The 27,526-nt window shown below is 37.4% G+C and overlaps 1 long non-coding RNA gene across 2 annotated transcripts in view; it reads right to left on the bottom strand.

Annotated features, from left to right (window-relative positions):
* Window positions 1-27,526, bottom strand: part of LOC138148164 (uncharacterized) — a 136,064-nt gene that overhangs the window by 94,248 nt on the left and 14,290 nt on the right. For both annotated transcript variants that reach the window (XR_011164988.1, XR_011164987.1), the window contains exon 2: window positions 10,748-10,854. This is a non-coding gene — a long non-coding RNA (uncharacterized lncRNA). The remainder of the gene's footprint in view (window positions 1-10,747; window positions 10,855-27,526) is intronic.

Genomic DNA, 27,526 nt, shown 5'->3' on the forward strand with positions numbered 1-27,526 from the left:
ATTTAATCCCAATTGCTTAAAAAAAAAATAATTGTCTCAGAGGTACCCTCAACATATACCAGTCCTCTGCCCCTTACACTTGAACAAAGGAACAAGACTTGGCTATAAAATCGATAAATTACAGGAAAAAAAGAGGAAGAACATACTGAATAAAATCAAGACCCAACATGATCTTGTCAGGCCAGAACATTGGAATGTATCTAATAAGGTGAAATTTAATAGGAACAAATAGAAATCTTAAACTTGTGTTGAACAAACCACCTTTAAAAATCTAGAGAAATTAAGTAACAATTTGTCTTGATGATTTTGCAAGATTAATATGAGTCATATAGCATGGCAGCCAAAAATGCTAATGAAATCTTGGGTTACCTTGATAGGCATAAACTCCAAGGACAAAGAGGTCATAGAATCTTTGTACTCTTCCTGTAACAAATACACCTGGAGTATTATATTCAGTTCTGGGTGCTATAGTTTAGAAAGGACAATTATAAATTGAAGAGTATGCATAGACAAAGCCACTAGGACGACAAAAAGTCATAAGGCTTTAGGATCACCTAAAGAAAGTTATAATGCTGAGTCTATAAAAGAAAAGACTCACGGGCAAATATGATAGTTGTCTTGAATTATTTAAAATATCATCACACAAAAGAGACCTCAGACTTACTCTGTTTGACCCCAGAAAGTAGAACTAATGTGAGCAGAAATTGCAAAGAGGCAAAGTTAGGCCAATTAAATCTATCCAAAGGGGGAGTGAGATATCTTAAGAGATGGTAAGTTCCCACCCATCGAAAATCATCAAGCAGTGACTTAGATAACCACTGACTGGATATGATGTAGACAGATTCCTTTGGGGATATGAGGAGTAGATGAACACCCAAGATCCCTTCTAACTCTGGAATTCAATGATTTTGAGATATGCTATGTCAAATATTCTTTCTGATCCTAGAAGTAGTGGAAAGATCCAGGAGGCTTTAGGGAACTTTGTTTATAGGCACCATACCAAACCACATAAATACATGAAATTTTCTGTTTCAAGCTGGAAATAATTATCTCATGGTAGCCAAAAAATAGAAACACCACAGTAAGTGACTATCAGTTGCAGAATGGTGAAACAAGTTGTAGTATATTAATGTAATGTTGTTTTTATACTATACTAAATGACAAAAGAATTCAAAGAAACTCGTATGAACTGATATAGAGTGAAATAAGCAAAACCAGGAGAACAAGATACACAATAATAACAATGAACAGCAGTCAAATTCTGATTAATAATAATGACCAAACTTGGTTCCAAAAATCAGATAACAGGGGTGGCTAGGTGGCACTGTGAATAGAGCACAGTTCCTGGAGTAAGGAGGACCTGAGTTCAAATCCAGCCTCAGACATTTGACATACTTACTAGCCGTGTGACTTTGGGCAAGTCACTTAACCCCAACTGTCCTCCAAAAAGCAAAAAAAAAAAAAAATCAGATGATAAACACAGACTTCCCTTCTCTCAGTAGAGAGGTAGGAGACTATAGATATGGAATATGTACAGGTTGTCAGACTTTGTTACTATACTTTTGATTTGTTTTTCCTTGTTATAAGGGAGCATTCAATGATATGACAGAGGTAGGGTATATATCAGTAAATAACTGTACTATAACAACAAAAGTTTTCAAAAAGCAAAACAATTTGAAGGGAAATGAAGAGAACTACAAAAGCAAAGTGGAAAAATTAAAATACTTAAGGATATCACCATGGATTAGCATTGATAAAAATGTAATATCTTGTAAAGCCAATCACAAGCAGCTCTGCTGCTGTGAACAACTTTAAGGTTCTGATCACTCAGTATAGTGGACTCTATTTATTCAGCAATAAATTAAAGCAAAACATTCACAACAATATAACATAACAATTTATTACTAAGGTGGCCACATAGTTTTAAACAAAACATATCATTCAGTAAATTCACAATCTCCTCAATCAATATAAAGTACCCATCTAAATCTTCTTTCATCTTGATTGGAGGCTAGCTTCCAATCATCCTTAAGGGGTAATCATCCTTAAGCAGATCATCTTTCAGGGGTAGTGGAAAGTACAAAAGGCCATCCACAAGTCACAGCAAGTCATAATCTCATCAGTCAGCACTAATACCCAAGTAAAGGTCCTTTCATCTTAAGGCTAACTTCCAAACTCCATGGCTCCTCTTCCATGCTCCCAGCTCTCGCCTGGATTCACCCAAATCTTGCCTGGATTCACAGGTAGGCAGCTCACATGACCAGTCCACTCCAAGCCCTTCAAAGTTTCTGTTTCTGGGAAGATAAAACTTAACAGAGCCACAACTATATTTACAAACATTAAGCTTAGCAGAGCTACAACAATATTTACACACATTGCCAGCATTATCATCTCAATTCACTTTCTGTCTGGCAAAGTAACACAAACCAACAGACAAAGCTTCTGTCTGAGAAATCAAACACAAATCATCAGTAAAGTCACAGAACTTCTGTGAACAGCAGTAAAGCCCTCTTCCAGGGCTTCTGGATCATCAGTAAAAGTTTTCTTTCAGGACTTCTCTTCAAAACAACATCTCAAGATTTGTCTGACAGACCAACAGACAGAGTGCTACAGAGTGCCAAAATCACAAGCATTCTCCCTCTGAGTTCTGCTTGGTCCCAGCTCATGCTCCAGCTTTTATCTGCTCTGCTCCTTCCTGTTCCACCCTTCCTGTTGCATCCTTCCTGTTCCCCTCTTTCAACAAGTTCCTCTCTTAGGCTCCATGTGATGATGTTAGGCCTATTAAGGGCAGGGAAGGTTTCCAAACTCCCTTAGGCCTATTAAGGGTAGCACAATGTATACTGTTTCCAACAAAGACTTAATATAATCACAGGCAAAGCTCAAAGGCACTTGAATAGCTGAAACAAGGAGCTAAGTACCACTCTGCTTGCCATTACAATAACTAAACAAGGAGCAAAGTACCAATTTGCCATTACACATCTGTAAAGGTTTCCTTTGTTTAATGCTTTTAGAATATAAAGCAACCTGTTAGAGACAAAACTCCCTACCAGAAAGTGTTCTACATTCTTATTAAAATATTAGTTCCTTATCATGAGAAAAAAGAGGTCATATAGACCTGAAAGACTACCTGATTCCCCTGGTAACATCATAATCCCAGACACCAAGTATTACTTTATGTTCTCAGGTTGAAGGGCCCTGAAGCTCTCCATCTTGATGAGAAAACAAAATGCATCCACAAGGTGTCCCATAGAGCAAACCCTTTCAAGTGCTAACAGCCCTGGAGGTTAGGGCATACTTTAGTAGCAGCAGCCCTAAAGCATGTAGGGTATGCTTTTGGAGGGGATAATGAGTATATGAAGAGTCTAAAGCAAACACTGTGGGTGAGCTGCTTATTAAAAATGCCATGTCTTATTTTCCACATCAGAAATTATCAAGACTCATTTCAGATGGCATATATCTTTTTAAAATACAGGGATGGTCTAAAGGAGGCCTTTGAGAAACAAACTAATGGCCTCCCCAGAACACTGGATTTGCAGTCAGAGGAACTTGACTTCAAATCCCAGCTCTTTTACATTCTGTGTTACCCTCTCAGGGTGTCAGCTCCCTCATCTTTAATGAGGGAATTGAACCAGAAGACTTCTGAGGTCCCTACCAGCTCTCTATCTACAATCCTGAGTTCCAAAAAATATATATAAACTCACAGAATTTTGCTTGTGCTCAAATGGAAGGTTCCATCTAGCTCTGCCCTTGGTTCTCTCTAATCTTCAAATAGGCCAGGGCTCCTTTAAGGCACTATAAGTCTTAATCTTTGAATGTCCCATAGTGCCTAGCACATAGTAGACACTCAATAAATGTTTGTTGAATTGAATCTGTGAATTTTTTTTAATTGGAACAGAAATTATGAAATGAAGTGTTTTCTGGTCAAGGACAAAAAGTCCTTCCAAAAAGTTAGAAAAGAAGGCTCAGATGTTGGCAAGAATAGAGTTACTAGATTTCAGTACAGACCACTGAAAATATTCAGAGTCTGCTAGGAAAAACACTAATTGAAAAATGACTAAAGGATGGCCTGATTTACCAGAAATGACTTTCCAAAACCACAATGTGGAGACATCACAGCTCTCCTGTACATCACACACACACACCGGCCCACTTCCTGGTTCCAGGCTGTTACCAAACACTTATCTGAGTCAACAATGTAAAAAATAGGACGCGGCAATGAAATATGGGTCAAGTCCATGAGAGCAGGACATCTTGTAACTTCAGGTAAGATAAAAAGCAACTCCTATAAGTCAGGGCTAATTCAATTCTGAAACTACTATTGAGTCACAGTCTTCCAAATGATACACTTAACTTCTGAATAAATGAGAATTAAGAAGCCAACATAAATAGAAGAGTCATTATGCCCCTGCTGAAATTCAGTTGTCAGTGTAACATTAAGGAAAATAATGTTCAGATTAAAGACGTTCAGTATAATAGCCTATTTGGCAAAGCGGCCTGTGTTGAACAGTGAACACACTGAGATACAGCAAGCTATTGTTTGTCTCATGGTACAGTGGCAAGAAAGCTGTAGGGCATATTAATGCTCAAAAGAAATTTACAAATGCTAACCCCCTGCCTTCTGCTAGGAAGCATCACCATCTGTATCTATCTGTTTTGCCAACAGTCAATAAATTTGCAGATAAGTGCACAAAGTTGTCAAATAGAACTGAACTTTTTTTTCTTATTACCTCTGAAGATTGACTGACTGACTCTTAGACTTACACATTTAAAACTGGAAGCCATCTCAGAAACCAACCTTCTCATCTTACAAAAGAAGAAACTGAGGCCCAGGGAAGTTAAGTGACTTGCCCAAAGTCTCACATGTAGTAAAGGTGAAAGATTCTAGGATCAGAGATAGAACTCAAGTACTTGATCCCAGAACTGTACTCTTTCCATTATACCATGATTCTCTGCTCTTTCCTTTTTACTGTTTATGTTTTTTGAGTGTGTATTTTGCCCATGTTGGTCCCCCTAGTTATTCTTGTAAAAAAAAATTTTTATCAGTGAATGTTGTCCAGTTCTTATTTTTAAATGTTAAGACACTTTTAAACAGAAGATTTGGGGGACTGATACTGTCAAGTGCCAGTGTTTATAGGGATGTAGCTAAAATAGAAACAATGGCATCTAAAATTGGCATGAGCACAAAAAATAGGTTTTATAGAGGGGGTTATGGTCTGTGTTTGTGAACATCCCAGCCCATGTGTTTGGTTGCATAGTTACTAGATTTTGTAATTATTATATAAGATGTAGCCTGTTACAGTAGCAAGGGTGTTAGGCTTGGGTCTTAGATTTAAGTTACGAAGAGCTGAGTTCAAAATACTGTCTGTGATACTTATTAGCTTTGTAATTCTGGGCAAGCCCAAACCTCTGTATTACCTTCACACAAACCCCTGGTATTTAGGAAATAATAAACAGGCTGATATCTACATCAGTGGAGGGCATTCCCACAATGGAAATTCCCCCACATTGAAAAAAATTACAGATCTTTTAAATATGTTTTTATATAAATAGACATTAAAAAACATTTTTATTAAGTTGTGAGTATTTCAGTGAGTATTGCCTCTAGAAAACTGATACAAGGGATAAACTATTTTGTATTCACTGTTGGCCATTCATCTGGAGGTCACTTCTAAGCATTGTTCTACTGGAGATTTGGTTGAGGTACTTTTCTCTGCTTCTAGCATGCAAATTTAGCTGGATTTATCAGCTAAGGTTCTTTCCCTTCCCCATAAGAGGAGTGGGCCTGAAACTTCTTTTTCAGTTGGAGCACTCAGTCCACTTGCTTTCTCTTTTTGAAAGGGGTAGGCCTTTCACACACCCAAGCATTAGGCAAAGGTCCTGTACTGCTTTTTTCCCCATTAAGATGGATTTTCAGTTCCAGGGCTTTCTCTAAGTGGGGAATTTTCCTTCCAGAAAAAGTTCCCACCTCTAAGGACCAAGCTCATTTGTAATGCAGAATACCCAGCTAAGGAAAGTCTGAAGTCAAACTCTTCAAACTCACTTTGTCTAGTACTGAATTGCAGTCCATTGTCCCAGACAACTAACTTCAAGCTAGAAACTACCAGGTTCTTCTTTGGTCTCCCAAGTAAATGAAAGAGAAGAAAAGGCAAAAAATAAAGACCTCTTAGACAGGAACACATAGCACATTAACCTCCACCTCAATACTTAGTCCAAAATTCCTATCATTCTGTAATGTGGCCAACAGTAAATCTTCAGGTTTGGAGGTAATCTGTAGTGTCAAAGAGTTCTGCTACACAAGAATAAGTGATATTTATATAGTTTTTAAAGTTTGTGAAATACTTTGTATACTATTTCTCGTAACCACTCTTTCATTTGAGGCTTACCACAGTTCTATGAGAAAGGTACTACAGGTATTATTATCTCTATTTTACAGAAGTAACTGAATTTTAGAAAAATAGACATTCAGCTAAATTGTTTGAGGCAAGATTTGAACATAGGTCTTCTTAACTCTAGGTCTAACACTCTATCCACTATGACATTCTACCTCTCACAATAGTTTACAATAATATAGTCTTTTACAAAGTGATAACATCTTTCCTCACCACAGCAAAGTCAAATAAGCAAGTATCATGATCCCTACTTTGCAGATGAAGAAAACGGAGTTTAGAGAGATTTTATGATAGGAGGAAAAGTAAATAGAGTTTACTCATCCCAAAAGGTTTTTAAGCCAATAGTGAAAAGAAAAATGATTAAATTTAGGAATTCTTTTACTACATTATAATTAAATGAATCTCAGCCAGCTTTCTGTGGAGGCAACAAGGCAACAGGCATTTATTAAGCATTTACTATGAAGTAAGCATTATGCTAAGCCCATAAGAGCAAATAACAACAACAAATAATTATAAGTGCAAATACAAGCAAAAAGAAACAGTAATTGTGGAAAATAACACGTAAAAAGGAGCTAAAAATCTGGAGGCTTGGGAGGAAGATACTTCCAGGGGGGCACAAAGGTAAAGTCTTGAGAGTCAGAAGCAGGGCAAGAAGGGGAATGAAGATTAGTCAGCCTGAGCACCTCCCCAAAATGGAGGCCACAGGAGGAGCTCTCTGGTGGGAGAAAGGGGCTAACAGGCTGGAGAGATGTTCTAGGGTGAGAAGGCTACAAAGACAGATGGAAATTCCAAGGAGAAGAGGCCCCAGGTGCTGAGGGAAGTTCCAAGGTGAGGCAGCTGCTGAGAAATGGCATTTGAAGTCTGGAAAGTCAAAAGCAGAAGCATGATTACTTAGTTAATCTACTAAACCAAGTGGTCTCTTTCTATCTCATATATATTTTTCTTTTAATATTTTGGGTCAATAAATTCCCTATGCATTCAAATCAGTCCCTTTTGGGAGCCTTCCCTTTTCTCCCTTATCAAATCCTCTGTGTTTGAAATCTGAATTTCATTCTTATGAGCTCCCATTTTCTTGAGATTACTTAATAGTTGACATATAATTTTGAAGTTTACAAAAATGCTTCAGGTACATTACCTCATTTTTACTTCATAATGATCTTATGAGGGAAGTACTATAGGTATTGTCATCCCTCTTTTATAGATGAAGAAACTTAAACTCAGAAAGGTTAAGCAACTTTCCCATAGTCATACAAGCACATTAAGGTTTTTGTAAAGTATTTAATGCATATTATTTCATTTTATGCTCACAATATCACTGGGAAGAAGGTGCTATTATTATTCCCATTGAAAAAGTTGAGCAGATAGTGGTAAAAATGACTTATCCACACAGCAAATAAATGTCAGAGACTAGATTTAAACTCATATCTTCCTGATTCCAGGTCCAGTGCTCTATTCACCATATCACCTAGCCATTTCAGTAGTCTATTAATTGGTTTCCCTGCTAAAAGTCTTTCACCAGCTCTAGTCCAACTTCCATTTAGTTGCCAAAGTAATTTTGTTAAAGTGTAGGTTTGACCATGTCACTACCTTCTACTCAGTAAAATCCAGTGGCTCCCTATGACCTCCAAGATCCTGTTTGACATTAATGGTTCCTCATAAGCTGGCCCCTTCCTACCTTTTCAGTCTTCATGTTTTACTCTCTTCCACATACTATACAATCCAGCTACATTAGCCTTCTTTCTTCTCCATGACTCCAAAGGTTAATCCTCATAACTGTAATGAATGTCTTCTCTCTTTCCCTCCACCTCTGAGTTTCCCCATCTTCCTTCAAGATTTTCCTGAATGTTCTCTTTTCTCCTCATCAATAAGAATTTAGATACCTCCAGGAAAGTACTAGTTGTTCTAATCTCTAAAAATAGACTCCAAGTAAGCTACCATACTCAGAAATCACAAAATGCTAAATCTCTGGCATGATTCATGATTTTGAATTATTGTGGAATTCTGAGGGTATGTGAGTTAGAATAAGAATTTGGTACAATGGCAAAAGCAGTGACTCTTGAGTAAGGGATCTGGTTCATCTCTGATGTATACTATCCTATGTTTGACAAGTCAACTTTCCTAAACTTCAGGTTCTGCAGGTGTGCAACAAAGGGATTGGATTAAATGAGCCTGCTAGATATTCCCTTGCACTAAGGAGTAGCTTCCTGTATACAAAAAATAATCCAGTTCCATTTTTGAGATCTTATTTGGCTTGCCCTATGCTGCAACTCCCAAGTCTTTTCTAAAAAAAAAAGTATTCATGACATATAAGTTTGAGATTTCTCTGTTGACTATCATCTTTTCTCATTTCTTATTCCTGAACCATATTTTCCAACCTATTTCCAACCTTCATTCTCCCCAATAGCTACTTTGCATTGAAGTTACTAAGTGTCAAACTATAATTTAATTTGAAGAGTCCTGTTGAATTCTTCATAGAATTTCCTTCCTTCTTCAATCCTTGCAATAGATAGTGACCCATGAGCTATATTCCTTGTCATGGTAGTCTTCTTGTAAATACTTATCAAGAACACTATAATATGAGATGATCAAATGAACCATGCCATGATATTCCTTATAACCTTTGACCTATGTCAAAGTAAATCTTTTATTTTCTACTTCAAGGAGAACTTAAAAATCATCCTTCAACTCAACTATAATTTTCTTTTGCCTTGTGGCATCCTTTATAGTGAAAATATCAAGAATTATATGGATCAGTACAATTATCATTCTTTAGTAATTAAACAAAAATCTCATATTTGATGATGAAGTTAACGATTAAATTGGTGTTTTTAGGTGGTCTAAAAACTTTATGATTCTTCTCCATCCCTCTGCCATCATCACTAAAGAACTAGAAAGGTGCTGTACAAAATTGAGACATTTTGCAAAGAGTTCATGTTATAGGAATGGGAATTTAAGATCTTCCCTGCCCCTAGGCCCTTTAATAGGCTTAAGTGCACCTAGAGCCTGTGGCAGGAGACTTGGTTTCGGGGAATGATTTTTGATTGGACAGTGGGTCAAGAGGGTTGTTACATTCTCTGACCCAGGGGTTGGCTATATAAACCCTGATGTGAGGCTTTGTTTGGGGGCTCACTTTGAGAAGGGTTGTGTGATTTGATCAGATGAGACTGAGTAGCTGTTGAACCCCCTGGCTTTGAAAACCCAAATGTTGATGCTTCCCTCTCTAGTAACTAACTAGGTATGGATGTAATGGTCAGACAGTTGGAGGCCTGTCTGCTGAAATGTTTCTCTGTCTTCTTGTAACTTCTACTTGTAACCTATCTGCATTCTCTGAAGTTCAGGGTGCTGACCTTTTTCCCCTGAACTAGGTAAATGACATATGTTTGATTAAAATAAGCTTATTAACCCATTTTGAGTTGTTTTCCTTTAGAAAAGCAGATCTAGGAACTTGTGTTGGCAGCCACCCTGGGGATACTGAGGTGCTTGCTGATACAGTTCATCACCAGGTATTTGTAGATCCTATATCTGATTGCATGCCACCATGGAAGAGAGGGAGGGGGAGAAAATTTGAAACTCAAGGGATTGTGGAACTGAATGTTGTAAACTAAAAGTAAATAAATAAATTTTAAAAAAAGAATTCATCACCAAGTAGGTAACACACTAGTGATAAGCTTCCTTTAAGGAACATCCCAGGAAGCTCAAATGTTCCATATAAAGGGAAATACTTATATTTCAATTGTTGCCTCCTATGGCAAATTTTTTTGGTAGTTTTGAGTTAATAACTCTAATACAGATACAGCATACTCTAAAGAACAAATTCTTTTTTTTTTTTACTTTTTGGAGGGGGTAGGGCAGGGAAATTGGGGTTAAGTGACTTGCCCAAGGTCACACGGCTAGTAAGTGAGAACAAATTCTTAATAGGTGTGTAACACTGGGGATTTTGGAAGTTGCCATGAGTAGAAGAGTTCCTAACAGAATCAGCATCTTCTGCTCTACCAAATCCCAACCCAATTGTACCTAACAGCATGAAAGCAACTTATACTAAGGTTTTAGGAAGATGCTATTAATTTAAACAGTTGCTCTTTTCACTAAATTTTCAAAAGTGAAATTATAGTCTCACTTTCTTCCTTCTTCCTAGACATACAGCTTTGTCCTGTATCAAGTGTATTCAGACAGGCTATTGTTGAAAACAAAATAGTAGACAAAATAAAGCAAAGGTCAGATCTGATATAGTAAAACTTACTTTCCTACCTAAAAATTAAGTTGCTAGAAAAACCTCCTTTTTTGTTTGGTCTGTTTTTGTTGTTACAGAAACAGCAATCACATTATTTACCCTTTAAATATGTCTTTCATCATCTTACCTAGAAATATGTAATTGTTTTTCTCTCCAAATTTTTCCCCTCTGGCAAACTGCTTGGGCTGTCAGTAAGAGGAGTTGCTCTAGTTGAGTTGGTCAGAACAGTTGATTCTGTTTACAGGAAAGGGGAGAGGGGAAGGCTTAAAATAATGTTAACAAAGAAAGGTTAGCTCCTCCAAAATCACCTAGGGAAGGGAAAGAAACCTTCCATTACCCAATCAACAAGCATTTAGTGCCTCCTGGGTACAAGAACTGGCTGGGCACTGGGGAAACCAATATAAAAGTGAGATCATGCACTCAAAGTACTTATTTTCTACTGGGAGAAGGGGCATATCATGTTTATAGATAAATACAGGAGATACATATTGTTATATTGTTTTATATATATATATATAAAACACATACATATATAATACTGTGTACATATTTGTATATGAATATGTATAACATATATTATATATACATGTGCACAATAAATACAGTGTGATTTGGGGATGCAGCACTTGAACAACCAGGGAGATCAGTTACATTTTTATAGTTACACATTTATAGAAATACATATATTACATATTTAAAGGATTACTTTGTAATCCTATGGAAATCGGGAAAGGCCTCATAAAAGAGTTGGCACTTGACCTAACTTTGAAGGGAAATAGCAATTCTAAGAGTTGTAAGGGAAAGGGAAGAGTATTCCAGTGTGAGGGATAGCCTCTACAAAAGCACAAAGACAGGTGAAAGAATTCTGTGTATAGGGAGTGTCAATTAAGTCAGTTTGTAGCAAGGAATATATTAGGGAAATAATGTGAAATTAGTCTTGAAAAATAGATTGGAGCCAGATTGTAAAGGATTTTAAATGCTAGACAAAGGAGTTTATATTTTATCCTAGGAGCAATGGGGATCCACTGAGGGTTCTTTAGAGTAATATGATCAAACCTTAAGATACTGCCATCCTCCTTCCATGGATCGAAGAGGGAAGATGCTGGGTACAGAGAGACAAATTAGGAGATATAACAATAGTTCAGGCAAGAGGTGATGAGAGCCTGGACTTCAGTGTTTGCAATGTGAGTAGAGAAAACAGGATGGTAGGGGAAAATGTCGAGAAGATACATTTGATAAGACTTGGAAACTGATAAAATATGAGGGGTAAGTAAGAGTAAAGAGGTAAGAAAAGATAACTAGGTTGCAAACTAGGCTAACTGGAAGAATGTTAGTATTCTTGACAAAAATAGGGAAGTTAGGAGAAAGGGTAAGTTTAGGGGGAAAGATAACAGTTTCTCTTTTTCTAAATATAGGAAATCCAGATGGAGACATTCAACAAATAGTTGGAGATGTTGTTCTGCAGCTCAGGTAGGACTTGCACCTTCCATTAAAGAACAACAGTTAACTTCTCTGATCTGGTCTGGGGAGGGGAAAGAATGGATTACTTTCTTTGTAGCAGTGCCTACATTTCCACATTTCATCCCTTTTAGAAAGCTAGGAGCAGGTAATAGCTGGTCACTGTCCCAACATCTTGGAGTGGAAAAATAGCTGGATCAAAGGAACTCATGTGAATTGCAATTATTAATAAAGTATGAATATTTAGACATCACTCATGAAGACTCAGGTTCAAGTCCTGCTTATGGCACATAGTGACTATGTAACCCTGGGCAAGTCACTTAACTCCCAATGCCTTAGTCTCTTTAGAGGCCAATTCTAAAAACAAAAGTTCTTAACTCCAGTGTCTGTGAACTTTATTTTTTCTAAATGAAAATTGTATTTCAACATAATTGAAATACTCTTCATAGGATGTAGGAGTTATATATTTATAGGCTTATATATAAATATATATTTATAGGATTACTTTGTAATCCTATGCATTTTATTTTATGAATTTAAAAAATGTTATTCTGAGAAGGGATCCATAGGCTTTATCTGACTGTCAAGGACATCTGACATATTAAAAAAAGGTTAAGAACCCACCCCTGCTCTAAAACTAGAAATTTAGAATAGTTGAAATCTGCACTGAAAATCATAGATCTGAACAAAAGAAAGAAACCCAGATTATTACTATAAATTAGGATTTTCAAATGATCTACCATTATAGTAGGTTGTGACATTTAACTGTTATTTAAACTTATTTATAAAATTATAAGTAGTATTTCATTTCCTAACAAAGTGAATATAAGAATCATGAAGGGTAGGTATTAAAAGAGATGGGGAAATTATAATTTCAGTGAAAACTCCTGAATGTGAGCAAATGGAAAATTAACCCAAACAAACTGACCAGGCATAGTTCTGCTGAAACTGTGTTAACAAAGAGCCTGTAAATAATCATATACCATTCACTTAAACTCTCTTCTTCACTAATTGTTGTCAGAAGGTGATTTGGAGTGAGGGGTACAGTTATCATAAAATAAAGAGGGCATAAGCATAATTTTGTGTTATTAAGATTGGGAAACTTTGCTATAATTACAGCTAACCTTGTAAAGAGGTTTATGTGCTCATGTGTATGATTGGAGAGAGATCCAGTTCGATTCAACAACCATTCTGAGAGTACCAGGTAAGGGCTAGGCACAATGGAAATACAAAGACCAAAAAATAATATAAAATAGTTCATGATCTCAAGGAGCTTGAATTCTACATTAGAGACACTCCATAATGAATAGAAAGTGCCTCCTTTTTCAATATATTTTACCCACCACTTACACAACCATGTGAAATTCTATTATTATGGACTTATATCTTTGTGTCTTGATGTCTTAAATCAAAATGCTTCAGGTAGAAATGAATTTTTGTAGAAGGTTGCCCATCAAAAAACTAGCTAGCTTTCTTATCATTCTCCTCTGTTGAACTGTTAATAGGTTTATGACTCATAATGTCCTTTGTATATGTTCCTCCAAAATAAAGCTAAAGATTTACAAGACTAAAGAAAGTAGATTCTGCAGGATTCCCTGATTGAAGTTATTTTTCATTTATTTTTTATTTGGACCACAATCCAGTACATCTCAGGAAGTGTTTTGAAACTGATCTAAGATGATTTTGTGCCACTATCATTGAAATCAAAGAGTCTGTGTCATAGAAAATCCAAAGGTAATTTGGACTACTAGAGCATTGTCATGTTGGCCAAATATGAAAACTTTCATATTAGTGTAGAATATAAGCTAAAAACAGATCTACTACAGAAATTCCTTCAAGAAACAAGAGAGATTGACTTACCACATCTTTTGTCACCAAAGCCACACACAAAAATATGAAGAAAATAATAATAATCTGGCCATTGCACCTACTAGATAGTAGAAAGCTGGTATTCTATACATAATATCACGAAAGAATAACCACACAAAAGGGTACAACCCTTCTGGCTAAGAAGCTACATAGCAAAAGAATTTATCACCAAATAAGAAATAGAGAACATTACAAAAAGCAAAATGGGTAATTTTATTTGCATTAAATTAAGAAAGTTTTGCACAAACAAAGCCAATGCAACCAAGATTAGAAGGGAAGCAGAAAACTGACAAAGAATTCTTACAGACAGTATCTCTGATAAAGGCCTCATTTCTTACATATAGAGGACTGAGTCAAATTTATAGCGATATAAGTCATTCCCCAATTGATAAATTGGTCAAACGATATTAACAGGCAGTTTTCAGATGAAGAAATTAAAGCTATCTATAGTCATATGAAAAAATGCTCTAAATCACTATTGATTAGAGAAATGTAAATTAAAACAATTCTAAGGTACCATATCATACCTATCAGATTGGTTAACATGACAAAACAGGACAATTATAAATGTTGGAGAAGATGTGGGAAAATTAGAATACTAATGCATTGTTGATGGAGTTGTGAATGGACCCAACCATTCTGGAGAACAATTTGGAATTATCCCCAAAGGCTATAAAACTGTGCATACCCTTTGATCCAGCAATATTACTTCTAGGTATGTCTCCCAAAGAGGTCATAAAAATGATGAAAAGGACCCACATGTATAAAAATATTTATAACAGCTCTTTTTGTGGTGGCCAAAAATTGGATGTTCATGGGATTCCCATCAATTGGGGAATGACTGCACAAGTTGTGATATATGAATATAGTGGAATACTATTGTTCCATAAGAAATGAGTAGGTAAACTTCAGAAAAACCTGGAAAGACTTATATGAACTGGTGCTGAATGAAGTGAGCAGAACAAAGAACATTGTACATAGTAATAGCAACACTATGCAGTGACCAACTTTGATAGATTCTCCTCAGCAATACAAGGATCTAACAATTTCAAAAGATTCATGATGGAAAATGCCATCCACATCTGAATGCAGATTGAAGCATACTACTTTCTCTTTTTTTCTTCTTTTTTGTGGTTTTTCCCGTTGGTTCTAATTCTTCTTTACAACATGACTAATGTAGAAATAGGTGTAATATGATGGCACATGTATAGCCTGTATCAGATTGTATGCTGTCTTGGAAAGGGGGGAGTAGAGGGAAGGGGAGAAAATTTAGAACTCAAAATCTTATAGCAGTGAATGTTGAAAACTAAAAACAAAAATATATAGAATTTTTTTTTTCCTTTTTGGAGGGCAATTGGGGTTAAGTGACTTGCCCAAAGTCACACAACTAGTAAGTGTCAACTGTCTGAGGCCGGATTTGAACTCCTGACTCCAGGGCCCAGTGCTCTCTTCACTGCACCACCTAGCTGCCCTAGAATTATTTTTTTAAAAAAGAAAGAAACTACATAGCAAACTCATGAATCTTCAAACTTGTGTCAGAATTGCCCTCCTTCCTTAACTTACCAATGGGCACCCAATCAGGGAGCAACTATTAGCTATGCCCCACCTTCACAATATCTCCAGAGCTTTGTTGAGGTTAGAAGGAGCACCAAAGTCATTCTCATGGTCTAACAGCTGCTGAAGAGAAAAACATGGAAAAGAAAGACAAGTGGGAAAGGGAGTGAAAGGAGTTCTTCAGAACCCCTAAGACTTAGTGGAAGATGCTGAAGGAGCTGGAGTATCTCCCTGACCCCCAATACATACACACATAGAAATGGAGAGTAATGGGGAACATGGAAAGACTCATCCTTAAACAGGAGTGAAAAATGGGGACTTTCAAGAAAGTAGGCACAGAAAATTTTGGAGAGTGACCCATGAGTGAGTTCAGGTTCAATAAATGCTGCACACCCCTGTTGATACTTATTTTAGCCTTTCCCTACAGTAAGGTGTGTCCAGTAGAGACATGGAGAACACTAGGAAAGGAGCATATTGCTAGCATGATAGCATTACTTTGGTTCATGCTTTTGATTTTTAAAAATAATTTCTTGATTAAAATTGATGATATCTGTCAACTAAATGAATTTTGCCATTACTGAATCTCTAAAACTTTAGGGGGTAAAGTGAAAGCAAACAAAGAATAAATCTGTAATTAATTCATTATAATCTACCTCTGAGTTAATCATGAATCATTTATTAAGCACCAGCTATATTCCATACAGGCAGCCAGGTGGCACAATGGGTAGAGTGCTGGGCCTGGAGTTAGGAAGATTTGAGTTCAAATTCAACCTCAGACAGTAGCTGTGTGACCCTGGGCAAGTCACTTGGCCTTCTGTTTGCCTCCATTTCCTCATCTATAAAATGGAGATAATAATAGCACCTACCTCTCAGGTTTCTTGAAGAGTAAGTGATGTAATAATTGTAAAGTGCTTAGCACAGTTCCTAAAACATAGTAGGTGTTTAATAAATACTTGTTCCCTTCCTTCTCTCTCTCCTCATGTAGGATGCTGCATTTAAGCTGTGTTTAAAAGAAATTAGAGATTTTAAAGGAGAAGAGGGAGAGAGGTGCATCACAAATGGACTTAAATGAACTTTAAGGAATCAGTCACGAGGTCTGTGCTCTACAGATATCCAAGATCAGTCACTTAACAGCTTTCCTGAGCATTGAGGCTACTTAATAATCAATAAGAACATTTATTTTTGGCATAGGTCATTACTCTGTGTTGTTTTCCTGGTGTCTGATATCCAGGGTCACATCTTTTTAGAGGACACCTCACTAACTTTGGCAACATTTGATGTGTTATAAAAGTCAATTCTCAAACAATGAGATAAGAAACTTAAGCCTCAGTCTTTGGTCATCACAATAAATGTAATCTATGCACTTATTCTATATACTAACTAAACCTTGAAAATGATCTAGGGATATTTTAAGATGTTTCTATGTTACAGAACAAAAATGATATGGTTTTTCCCTTAGGGAGCACATGTTTCTCCCTGGTTTTGCTCTATAGAAAAGAAGTACAAATATGCAACATTTGAAGAAAAGTCAATATTTTAAAATGCTCATTTGCAAGGGTATACATTAAGACTGAATTAATAATAATCAATGAAATTCTGTAAATAGTGATTCCTCTAGCATATTTAACAGTATATTTGCTAATCATTAAATATTTGACAAAAGATTTTTTGGTAGTTCTTTTTTCTTTTTCTTTAGGAAAAAAGGAAGGGAAGAAGCAGAAAATGCCAAAGTCAGAATATTAAAAGCCATGAACCAGAGCAAGAAGCTGCTTTTTAATATAATTTGAGGAATAACCAAAAATTTCTTCCCCATCATTTGACTTTAATGACTAAAAGTTTCAATGTTAGATTCATTCATTAAAGACTTACTGGACATTTTCACTGGGCTAAAGACATAGTATATGCTGCCTATGCAGTTTCTGAAATTTCATGATCACTTTATATCTGTTAAACTTCTTTTCTCCCATTGTATGGCACAGTGTATGGCAGGCCCACCTTAGAGTCAGCAAAACTTAGGTTTAAGACCTTCTTCTGTACTTGTGAGATGATGGGAAAGTCACTTAATCCCAATGGTGTCTCAGAGACCTCTCTAGGACTATTAAATTGCAGATGAATTGAAATCTGTGTTGTTGGGCACAGCTATTGTTAACTGTGTGAAATGTTTTTATTTCTTCTTTATCCTTTCTTGTGATTGTTAAACCCTTGCTTTAATTATCTTATATTCTAACATTAAAGAACCATATCAATGAGATCTACAGATCCCTACAGTGATGGAATCATAAGTCTAGATCTAAACTTGTCTAAGAAATGGAAAAGGTAATGAAATCACAGGTCAGTATCAATGTCCTTAAATTCATTTCCCATTTTTCAAAGTAAGTGGTCTGTTTAAATAGGTTGGGTTGGAATTATAAATTTTTAGCATTGTAAGGGACACCAGGGGCATTCAATCCTACTCATTCCTGAAAAAGAAAACATACCCAACAAGTATATTCAAGCTTTGCATGAAGACCTCCACTATCTCATAAAATATCCCACTCCAATTTTGGATAGCTATAATTATTAAAATTAAGATTTGGGCTTTTGTTCCACCACAAGCCTAAATTTGATTTTTCTGCCCATTGCTACTTGTTTTGCCTTCTAAGGCCAAACTGAACAAGTCTAATCCTATTTCCATCTGATAGTCTTTCAAATACTTAAAGGCAGTCATCATACCAACCCTGAGTCTTCTCTTCTCCTAAGTAGCCTCTTTCTTCAAACAATCTTTATATGAAATGAACTCAAGGCCTTTCACCATCTTGGTTTTCCATTTTTTAATGCTTTTTACATTATCAGTGTGATTCTTAAACTGTGGTACTCAGAAGTGAAGTACTTCAGATATGATCTAACCAGAACAGAATACAAAGATTGTCACCTCCCATAGCTTTCTCTTTTTAAAAAATATATATAGTAATTTCATTAAATATTTCCTAATTACAATAAAAAAGTTTTAACATTCATTTTTCAAATTTCATGGTCCAAATTCTCTCCTTCCCTCCCTCTCTTGAGAAGGCAAGCTATATGGTAATAAATTATATATGTGAAGTCATGCAAATCATATTTCCATATTAGCCATGTTGCCCAAGAAAGCCACACACAAAAAAATAAAGTGAAGAAAGCAGACTTGAATCTGTACCCAGAATTTATCAGTTCTCTCTCTGGAGGTGGATAGAATTTTTCATCAAGGGTCCACTGGAATTGTATTGGATCATTGTATTGATCAAAGTAGAAGCTATGTCTTTCTTAATGCAACTCAAGATTGAAATAGCTTTTTTGGTGGCCATATTACATTGCACTTGCAGTCCACCAAACCTTCAGATCTTTTCAGACAAACAGCTATCCAGTCATTCCTTCCTCATTTTTGTAATTTTGGAATTGGTTTCTTGAACCCAAGTATGATTTCATATTTATTCATACTGAATTGCATTTTTATTATATTCAACCCAATGCTATAGATCTTTCTGGATAGTGATTTTGTTATCCAATGTATTAGTTCTACCTCCTAGATTCATGTTATCTGTAAATTTTGTAAGTATATCATTTGTGTCTTTAATATTAAATCATTAAGGTCAAGCACAGATCCCCAGGGCACTCCACTAGAGACTTCCTACTAAGTTGACCTCAAACCAATTTAAGAGTGCTCTTTGAGTTCAGCCATTCAACTAGTTCTGAATCCATTTAATACAAGTTCTTAGATTTGAGGGTGGGGATGATGAGGTATGGGCTCTGGGAGCCCCCTTGACCTCCCCTTGAGTCATTGAGGTACAGGCTCTGGGAACCTCCCTTGGACTCTTGATTAAATCATCCCATTTGGTGAGGAAAGTCTGTTACTAGACTTCTCACCCTCTGTTACTAGACTTACTAGACTTCCCACCCTATCAATCCACCCTTGAACTGGCCTAGCCCACCATTGTTTGTGGTCTCCAGCTACTTCCCACCCTAGAATGACCTAGCACAGACTTACTCTGTGTCTAATGCAATCAAACTTTCAATAAATTTTACTTTTCTTTGGCTGAGAAGACGAGTGGAATTCATTTGGCAGGACCCAGTGTGTTGGTATTTTGGGGTCTCCAGAGCAACCCTAACCCTCTTAGTGGGTAACCTCTTCAGGGAGCATCATGGATCATTTTGGCAGCAGGAAGAGCCTATGGAGCTGTTGAGATTTAGGGTTTAGGGAAACCCCAGATTATTCTGGCCAGTTTGTCAATACAAGCTTCACATATACTGAGGCTCCTTAAGAGTCTACCCAGGAAGGCAAATCTTTAATAAACTTTGCTTTACTTTGGCTGAGAGAAGACTTGAGTCTAATTCGTTCAGCAGGACATGGTGTGTTGTTCCTGTTGGGGTCTTGAGCACCCCAAAATACCAGAATAATCTGACACAGAATGAGTCTATGCTAGATTGAATTCTCAGCACCTTAATGGAGGCAAGATGCATCTTATATACAGAAAGATTGTGGGAGGATTTAGGGGTGGTCTAGAGGAGGAGTTTGGGGAGGGTCTTGAGGAAGACTCTAAGGAGGATCTTGAGGAGACTGAGGTTAGACTCTAGTAATGAAATTAAGGGTGAAAAATAGCTGAAGGCTAGCTGGAGATGACAGACAATGGAGCTAGGCTAGTTTAAGGGTAACAGATTTGGGTATAGATATTTTGATAGCATCAAGGATAGGAAGTAGCTGGACAGTGGAGGGCTAGGCTAGGTTAAGAGTAACAGAGATATGGGCCTAGAATAATGAAAGGCTTGTGGCCTCAGGCAAATGCCTCATCAAGTGGGAAGATTCAATCAGAGTTCAAGGGGTTTCCCAGAGCCTGTACCCCATCATACCCTGTCTCTTAATGTTTTTAAATGAAAAAAAAAAAAACATAATACCCAGCCTTTATATAGGCCTTTAAGAAATGCTTTACAAACATTATTTTATCTTCTCAACAACCCTGGGAGGTAGTAGATGCTACTCTTATCCCCATTTTACACATGAGGAAACTGAGGCTGAGAAAAGTTTAAGCTGCTTGACCAGGGTCACCTAGCTGAGATTGGATTTGAACTCAGGTCTTAATTGAAGAGGTTAAGGGAGAGAGGTGCTCGAGACCCCAAAATACCAATATACTAATGTGACCTTGGGCAAGTCACTTAACCCCAATTTCCTTGCCTTCCCCTCTCCAAAAAAAAAAAGAAAGAAAGAAATCTAGCCCCAAAAATCCCAAGATATTCACAAAAAGAAAAGTTAGACTAGGTATCCTGTCAGGTCCCTATCAGCTTTAAATCTATGATGCATGACCCCAAATCCTCAATGAAGTTTCCTTTTATGCACCAGCAAAAAGAGCTGGTTTCTTTGACAAGAATTCCTCCTTCCAATACTCTGGGCCACCAAATTTATCTTGGATGCAGCACCCATTAGGAAAACTTATTTTCCATGATACAATAAAAGATGTGTCTATATTTTCAATAAGGATGTTCAGCCTAAAATCTTGACAAAAGTTTCCCTCCCAATAAGCTCCAGTCCCAAAAGCTTACCTCATTAATAAATTTAATTTGATGAGGGAACTCTTTTGATTAACTCTATACAAACTGCACCATAAAAAATTGTACATATAAGGAATTAAGAGAAACTTGAGAAAATTTGTATAAATTTGGTACAATTTTTTTTGTTTTTATATTTTTTAAAGGGTGGGGAAAGGGTCTATGACTTCTAAGATCTTCCCAGCTCTAACTCTATGACCCTTGTTGTTGTTTTTCAGTCATATCCAATTTTTTGTGACCCCATTTGGGGTTTGCTTGGCAAAGATACTGAGGTAGTTTGTCATTTCCTTCTCTAACTCATTTTACAGATGAGAAACTGAGACAAAGTGACTTGCCCATGGTCACACAGCTATTAAGTGTCTGAGGCTAGAGTTGAACATGAAGATGAATCTTTCTGATTCTAAGCCCACTACTCTTACTGTGCCATCTTAGCTGGCTGGTACAAAATTACTGAAGTTAAAGCACATAACCTTCTTTTCTCTATCAAAGAGTAAACTATGCAGTGAGAAAATGACATACTCTGCCAGTTGCAATCACTCTACTAAGTGGTGTTGCTAAACCATTGTCAAGGAATTACCAGCTATCTCTGTTGTGTCAAGACAAAATGTAGCAATAAAAACAAAACAAAAAAATTACATAATCCTTGAAAAGAGGTAAGTGGCTCACTTAGATATTGTATCTAATCAGTGACAAAAAGAGCTAACTGAGTTGCTGGGGGAGGGGGGGGAGCTTAGCTCAAGGTGGTTGCTGGGTATCAATTCCAAGGAGCAAGAGCAAACTCAGTTCAGGAAGGTCCACGTCCCTCACCCCCTCACTTGTTGCTTAACTGACACCCTCCCCCACCCCAGAGTTACTCTCTCCTTATCATCTCTTCCTGATCCACCCCCTCTATCACTCATGAATCATCCAAATTTCTGCCACACACCAATGACATAGATGCAATAACCTTGAAATCCTGAAAACTGAGCAAAGCGTTACATTACGATGTAACTTGGAACTTCTGGACAATCTTCTGGCATAGAAGATTAAGGCTACCAACGCATACTTTGTTTCATCTCAACCTCAGAGGCTCCGTCAAGTGCACAGTCATCTGTGAACAAAAAAAATCACACACCAACTCTCCCTCCACTTTAGTCTTGGCTTGCAGTCTTTTCAAATTAGGTAATTTACAGTCAGTGCAGTAGCTGACCTTGATGCTCTTTTCATCCTCATTGAAGGCATCTGACAACATTGTTGAAAACATCATGCTAAAAAGCATGGGAGCAAGCATACAGCCCTGCTTCACTCCATTGGTGAGTAAGAAAATATGAGAGCATTGTCTATATTCCAAAACCCACACAAGCATGCCATTATGAAACTGACATACAATGCTGATGAACTCTGAGCAGCCAAATTTTGCCAATATTTTCCACAAGCTCTCAAAACTGAGAGTATTAATGACCTTGGTCAGATCAATGAACATTGTATACAGATCTCTGTGTTCTGCTCCTGACATTTCTCCTGGAGCAAACACCATATCAGCCCTTCCTTGGCCTTTTCTGAAGCCACACTGGCTCTCAGGTAGATGACCATCTTCCAGGTAAAGGATCAGCCTGGTAAGGAGGATGTTGGCAAGAATCTTGCCAGCAATGACTAAGAGAGATAATCCCCTGTGATTGTCACAGGATAATCCATTTCCTTTACCTTTATAAAGATGGACAATGGAGGTATCATTGAACTCCTGGGGATAATTTTCTCTTGCCATATAACCTGGAAAATTTTGGTCAGCTTTTGTATGAGCAGTATAAATCTGCATTGTAAATCTCAGCTGGAATAGAATCAGTACCAGGTGCTTTGTCACATGGGAGGAGTGTAATGGCATTCAAAGGCTCTTCTTCAGTTGGAAGTTTGACAAGAGAAGGATTGACTTCAACCTGTATATGGTCAATGGGATTAGCACTGATTGATGTTGGTCTGTTGAGAACACCATGGAAGTGTTCAACCCATCTCTCTAGGATCATATCCTTATCACTGATCAATGTGGCTCCATCAGCACTTCCTGATAAATAGCCTTCATGGAATCATAAAAGTATTTTGGACTGTTACTATCATGTAAAACTGAATTTCATCTGCCTTCTTAGTGAGCCCAGAATCCTGCATCTCTCTAAGTTTTCCTTGTATTTTACTTTTGATGGGGGTTAAACACTGCTTTCTTAGAGAAGGATGAACTACCCTGCTGGTAAACTTTGTGGAGTTCTCATTTTTTGTTTAGCAGCTTCTGAATTTCCCCATCATTTTTGTCAAACTGATCTTGATGTTTGTGACTATTCTGACCCAGATGAGTAAATGCAATGCTGTCCACCAAATCTCCAAAAGCTGCCCACTCCTTTTTTTGCTCCACCATTGCCATCTCTATGTTGACTCAGTTTTCCCCCCAAGTTAGCAACAAACTATTCCCATTAGGAGAAGCACTCTAATCTGTTGATATTAAGTCTTCTGGTAGTTACCTTGCCTTGGAGCCACTGTTTTTGTTGAATGCAAATATTTAGCTTAGAGAGGATAAGTCTATGATCAATCCAGTACTCTGTACCATACATCTCCTTCATCACTCTCACATTTTGTCTTTCTCTTCTCTTTACAATGACATAGTCAATTAAATGCCAGTGTTTGCTATAAGGGTGTATCCACAAAGTTTTGTTGCATTTAGGTAAATGGAATTGCTGATGATGAGGTCATGAGATGCAAAAGACTTTAATAGTAAGTGACTGTCACTATTGCTGTTTCCTACTCCATTCTTCCCCAAGTACCCTCTGCCATGTCTAGTAGTTGGCGCCTCCAAATTATAATCGTGTCCTCTTTCAGCACATTGATGATGAGGGTCTCTAGGTCTTCATAAAATTTTTCTTTGACCTCATCAGGGTTCATCATGGTGGGAGCATACACACTGTTGATGATGGTATGGCACTTTCCAGCAAGTGTTTATCACATTGTCATGAGCCCATCATTCACTCTTTTTGGTAAACCTGTTGATTAGGCTTGTTGATTAGATTAGTTTCAATTACAAAACCTACACCAGTTTCACAGTACCCCCCTTTCTCGTGGTCACTCCGGGAAAATATGTATCAAGCTCTGACTTCAGTAAGCTGACCTTCATTTGCCAATCTTGTTTCACTCAGGGCTGCTATTTGGATGCAGTACCTGGTGGGTTCTCCCACAACAAGAGTTGTTCATCTTTCACATGTACTGGATTTTGTGCTGTCCATGAGCATGCACGCTTTCCATGCACCAATGGTGAGTGGAATCATCCTTGCAAAAGTTTTTGTACATATATTGTGTTACAATCACAGGCCAAGGTTGGGTAAAGAAGACAATTTTTAGGGCACCTTTTCTAGACTCTTCCTCATGCCAGGAGATAGGCAGTGTAGTCCTTCAAAAAGGTTGCTCAGACACTCACAGGGCTGCCAAATCCCACTGCTGTTTCAATCCAGTAAGAAAACAACATTGTGGGCCCCCGGTGCAGGGTTGTGACTACAGCAACCAGCATATTCACACCTGCTGCTTTGTCACTTGCCTATTGCCACAGGACTTTGAGGTGGGTAAAAATGGTAAAATGGTAGGAGTAATGTCTTTTGATTCACACATAAATTGGATTTAAGTAAGGCAGACGTCAAGGACCTCACTCTGTCTTCCAGAGTAACTGAAGTCCAGTGGCAAGATAAAAGTCAGCCGGTGATGACAAGGGATTCAGTGAATGACCTTAGCATTTTTGACATCTGACCAAGCTCTAAGCACTCCACAGCACCTATTTTCATCTCCTTCATGGCCTTTGAAACAAATTGTTCTCATTTCCCCATTCTAACAGAAGAAACCTTCACATGTTTGGGGTAGACACCCCTCCTAACTTACCAAAGAACTTAAGACACCTCAGTTACCTAAAACCTGATTTATCCTGTCTGCTAAAATGGCTTACTGGGGTATTGTTGCTGTGCATGCTACGATTTCTTGGAGCCACACATAAGAGTTGGGTGATTCAGGTAGACACCAAAGGTGGAAAGCAGACCTGAAAAGGACTCAGCAGACCTCGTACCAGAGGTACTAATCTTCCCTGAACATTCCCTGTACCCCAGGCTATATGTAGATCTATAAGCTTTTAAATTAAAGAATATTTATTTTGCAAATTCAATATATTACGTAGATCAATGATGACTATATAACCAATAGTTATAGTACCAAAACGAGGGGGCAAAGTGTGATGGCCAGAATCAGTATGTGTTCTCCAACAGATTTTAAATGCTTTGCTTATTATACAATGTATATTCACTGCCAAGGTGAACCTTTCAGAAAGTAGATAAGTCTATATCAACTTGCCTACTTTTTTTAACTAGCTTGGAAACTGATGTTAAACCATTGTGAAGAATTGAAACATGAATGTGGTCACCTGAATAAAATTAAAAACTGCTACTTTCTTCATGGGATCTTTTACCCAGATCTATACTTCACAGGACTGGACACATTTTCAATTATCATGTTGTATATGTGACCAGCAAAAATCCTAGGAAAATATAAAGTCATGAAAAGGCTCATGAAATTGACCACTAGGCTTTTAGGGCAGACAAAAGATATCCCCAACAAGTCTTGTTATTTGGACTATTGCCTGCTCCAAAAATGTGAAATTCTCCTTTTTGTATAGATATTTCTCCATCTTAGCAAACAGCAGTGTTGGTATGGGCACCAAAAGATAGAATAGACTCATCTGGTATGCTGAGCAATGCCCTGGGATTAGATAAGTAGATTCTCAAAATAAATCACTGCTCTTGGGGTCAGCAGATCCTGAAATACTAAGTTCATGAATCACAAAAAACTGCAAAGAGCATTACCTGATATATAGACTTAGTAGTTATTTGCATAATTTTTTTTTACTGGGTTCCCAGTCTATAAGTGAGGATGATACTCAAGGTCCTGATCCCATTACTGACTGACACAGCTTCTTTTACCTACTCTCTTTCTGTCCTAGGCTAGTTTGCCTATCCTCAAGCAGCTTGCTTCCCTCTAACCCTCATTACCAGGAGCTCACTATATTTACTGATGCTGAACTTTAATTGGGGCACCCAATCAGCATAGCTGACTGCAACTTGACACTCCTAAACTCAAGATCCACCAGACTCAATCTTCCCAGCAATTGAGATTAAAGGCATGCATCACCACACCAGGCTGGAGCCATCTGCATAGAGTTGTTTGAATCCATGAGAGCTAATGGGATCTCCAAGAGGAAATATCTGAAGGCACAAACCTGGGGAATGTTCATATTAAAGGACCAAGAAATGAATGATGATCCATCAGTGTAAATATCTTAAGTTCCTAGACTGTTTTTCAGATTTCTCCTTTGTACTCTCAATCCCAAGCACACTTTGCACATGGTATATGTTCAACAAATCCACTTTCAATTAAGGTGAAGGATCAGACAAGTTGGAGGAACAATATTAAGAAAGTCAAATAAGAAGAGAATGACCAGAATAGTTTGTGAAAAGCTGCAGAAAGGTCAGGGATGAGCTGCATGGGCTTCCCTCACTGAACACTGTACTAGTAACTCATGCCAATTTCAGCCAAAACCAAAGATGGTTGATCACACTGCCAAATGAATATAGAAATGGGGGTAGGGAGGTGGAGGAAGGAAAAGGAATATACTTGAGGGAAAGGGACATGATCCAACCCATGAATGATCCAAGAGAATAACCAAAATTCTGTACTGGAGTCAAGTCAAAAATGTCATTGTTATCAACAAATCTAGGTCCCTAGTCAAGAGATAGGAATGGAATTCAGTCAAAGTTGGGGAGAGGAGGAGGTTCAGTATGGAAAAGAAAATTTTGCACTATGGAAAAACAGCACAGACTGACAGCAAATACCAAATTGTCTTATGTAACATCTCTATCTGATACAAGTGGGTCCTCTCCTTCTCAGTTGCATTGCCACTCAAATAATATACTTAGACATATAGTGTCTATGCCACCTTGCTTGCTGGAACCCAAAAGAACCTATTATATTTTGTAATGAAAACTGTCTTTTCAATCAAGTAGCACATGCCATGGCATTATCCCTACATGTTACCCCTTATTCTAACAGGTAGGTGAAAGTGGAGAAAGGAAAGAGACCAGTATGCTGTCTCCTTGAAATGCTTTTCCAAACAGCAAGAATACAATGAGATGTTGTTTCATCATTGACTCATTTGTTTTTTTAAGTATGAAGGCATCCAATATATGTTTGCAAAGTTCTGACACTGTTATATCTTTCTGTAATGAAAAGTTTACTAGTAGCCCCAAAATTTATGGAATAAAAACTTTTTTAAAAAACTTCTTATAGGGACAGCTAGGTGGCACAGTGAATATAGCACCTGCCCTGGAGTCAGGAGGACCTGAGTTCAAAAATGGCCTCAGACACAACGCACACATACACACACACACACACACACACACACACACACACACACACACACACA

The sequence above is a fragment of the Petaurus breviceps genome, unplaced genomic scaffold (genome assembly GCF_028583685.1).
Source record: "Petaurus breviceps papuanus isolate PSGF00001 unplaced genomic scaffold, PetGlider_PUasm1.0 90822, whole genome shotgun sequence".
NCBI lineage: Eukaryota > Metazoa > Chordata > Mammalia > Diprotodontia > Petauridae > Petaurus > Petaurus breviceps.